Below are 3,165 nucleotides of genomic sequence, written 5' to 3'. Positions count from 1 at the left end.
TTTTTTTTAATTTTAATTTTTAAATTGCAATAAAAGTTATGACCCTAACTATGAAAGAAATTTTAAAGTTAATTTTTGTTAAAGTCGACTTTATTTTTTCTATATTTAAAAAATGAAAAGAAGAAATCAGAAAAAAACATTTCACGTACATTCATCTACACGACAACATATGCTGGTGCTGAATGCGGTGGCAAAGGTTACTCATTTTTTATAGGTCTGTAATATCACTCATTTTCATATTTTGATCATTAAAAACCAGATACCGAAAGTAAGAGAACCACTTATGTTCATAAGTATATTTAGTAGCCAGAAATTTCTTGATAGAAGACATAACAGGGATGATCTATCCCAAGGCGGACATTAGTCGGACTTGTCATCTCCAATATTAATGAAATTTACCCCAGTTATTATGTATTTCAAGTGTTTACCAAATCATAAACCTTTTGACTAGAGCTTATTTTCGGTTAAAAATCTTGAAAATTAAAAAAAAAAAAAAAAAAAAAAAAAAACAATGAAATCACATGTGCTATGTGGGCAGAGCTGTAAATGAATCAATCATTTTTGAATTAATTCGCGAATCATTCACACAAAAAAATGAATTGAATGAAATTTGAGTCAATTCAAATGAATTTGGTAAAAATGAATTGCAATTCGTTTCCAATTCAAATGAATTGAATTGATTTTGAATTAATTCAAATGAATTTGGTAAAAATGAATTGCAATTCGTTTCCAATTCAAATGAATTGAATTGATTTTGAATTAATTCAATTCATTTACAATTCATTTGAATTGAATTGATTTTGAATTAATTCAAACGAATTAGAAAAAAAATTAGCAATTCATTTCCAACTCCGACGCGAAATTCGCAGCATATTTAGCAGATTCTTCAATGTCATTAAGTATGCAGTATAATTAATCGACGGTTAAAAAGTCTTCCTTTAAATATAATGCGCCGTTACCATCGTCAGCTGGTGTTGAAAGATTATTTTCGTACGCCTCTATTCTAAACATCCCTAAACGTGGATTTCTTTCAGATGATAATTTTGAAAAGCTATTGTTGTTTAAGGTGAATGATGCATTCTAATTAAATCTAATTAGCCTTATTTATGAAACTCAATTGTGTTTTGAACTACATACATTGTTATTTTTCCTGATTTTTGATTATTTTTGGAAGATAGTTTTATTTTTTTGAAATAAATATAATATAAATATTAGCAAAAAGTTTGTTGTTGGGTGGTCGTCACAAAATTTCAAAAATTATTAATTGCTTCTTGAATATTAAATATGTTTTGTCGTTCAGTGTATTTCAAAATAAAAATCAGTTCTTCTTGAAGAAATAAACTCCAAACACCATGTTTTCATTGATCAGGCGCGTATACAGGACAAAGCTTTTCAATTTTTGTACTGGATATTTTCATTTTGGTAGGAGAAATCTTTCATTCCCCCTAGAGATCTGCTCTTGAATTTGATTGATTGCAACACATTTTTGAATCATTCATTTGAATTGCTAATTCTTTTTTCTAATTCATTTGAATTAATTCAAAATCAATTCAATTCAAATGAATTGTAAATGAATTGCAACTCATTTTACAAATTCATTTGAATTGAAAATGAATTGAAATTCATTTTTGCCTAATTCGTTTGAATTGATTCAAATTTCATTCAATTCATTTTTTCAATTCAATGAATTAATTCAAAATTTAGCTAATTCATAATGAATTAAAATCAAAAAAGAATGATTCATTTACAGCTCTGTATGTGGGAATATATTGCCGCCCTATTGAATCCACATGTCTTTGGTGTCCATATCATCCAATTCAGGCAAAAAGAAGTTGGTAATCATTGACCTATAGCGTTCGCCGTTGACGGAGATGAACCGGAAATGGTTATGCAATACATAATAACTGTGAAATCCGAAAAGTGCCGCAAAAAAAATATAAAATCTCCATCAAATAGTCTGTTTATAGTTTTTCTAATTACACTATAAGACAAAAAAGACTAAAGTAGAAATACCTGGAAAGTTATACTATTTTTCTGATAGGCTTTATCGAGTACAATAAGAATATGTTTTTGAAATTTGCAAAACACCTCCAAAATCTTGAGTTACGGGTAAAAAACCGGGTTTTCATACCTTTAAGCACTTATAAGCCATTAACTAAGCTGATTCTCAATCGATTTTAATTTTTTAAACGGATTTAAAAAGAAGAAACTGCGGCCTTTCCAATGGTATATATATTATTTAAGTATTTTGACAAAATTTGTGTGCATTTCTTCAGTAAACATATTTTTGTTTATATTTTTTCACCATTTTCCAACTTTGAAGAAGATTTTACATAGTATTTTATAAAGGAACCGTACTATTTATGCATTGATTTAAAAAATAAGTTTATTTGTGCATAAAACGCAATATTGCTTTTAAAAATCCATTGGAAATTGACAAAGTTATTAATGATTGTACTAAAACAAAATTTTTTAAAAATATAATTTCTAGGCATTTCAGAAATGTTTGCTTATCCGCTTTCTTTTTAATCCGTTATCATGATATAATTTTGCCTCCGCTGCACCTTAAGTTAGGTTATATGAAACAATTTGTTAAAAAGCTTGATATAAACGGCGAAGCTTTCTGCTATCTTAAAACGATTTTCCCAAAATTAAGCGAAGGCAAAATAAAAGGAGGTTTTTATCAATATCATCCCAAGCCTTTTTTTGCGTTTTTACCTGTTTTTATAAATTTTATGTACTTTCATTGGACCTCAAATTCGAAAAATTATGAAAGATGAGGAGTTTTTGAATAAGCTAAGTTCCATTGAAAAACGCGCATGGAAGAGTTTTGTGTCGCTTTGTAAAAATGTTCTTGGAAATAAAACAAGCCATAACTATGTCGCTGTGGTTAATGAATTTTTGAGTGCCTATGGTGAAATGGGCTGCCACATGTCTATAAAAATGTATTTCCTGCATTCTCATTTGGACTTCTTTCCAGATAATCTGGGGCAGTTCAGCGACGAACATGGCGATCGTTTTCACCAAGAAATGGTCACAATAGAAAAACATTTCGAAGGAAAAAAAACATAAGGAAACTATTTTCCGAATATTGCTGGTCACTTTTACTGCAAACTGATGATAACGAGTTCAAAAGAAAGCGGTTAAGCAAAAATTTCTAAGTAA

The sequence above is a fragment of the Calliphora vicina genome, chromosome 4 (assembly GCF_958450345.1).
Source record: "Calliphora vicina chromosome 4, idCalVici1.1, whole genome shotgun sequence".
Lineage (NCBI taxonomy): Eukaryota > Metazoa > Arthropoda > Insecta > Diptera > Calliphoridae > Calliphora > Calliphora vicina.
The sequence above is the reverse complement of the archived record's forward strand: the minus strand, read 5'-3'. Positions refer to the sequence as shown.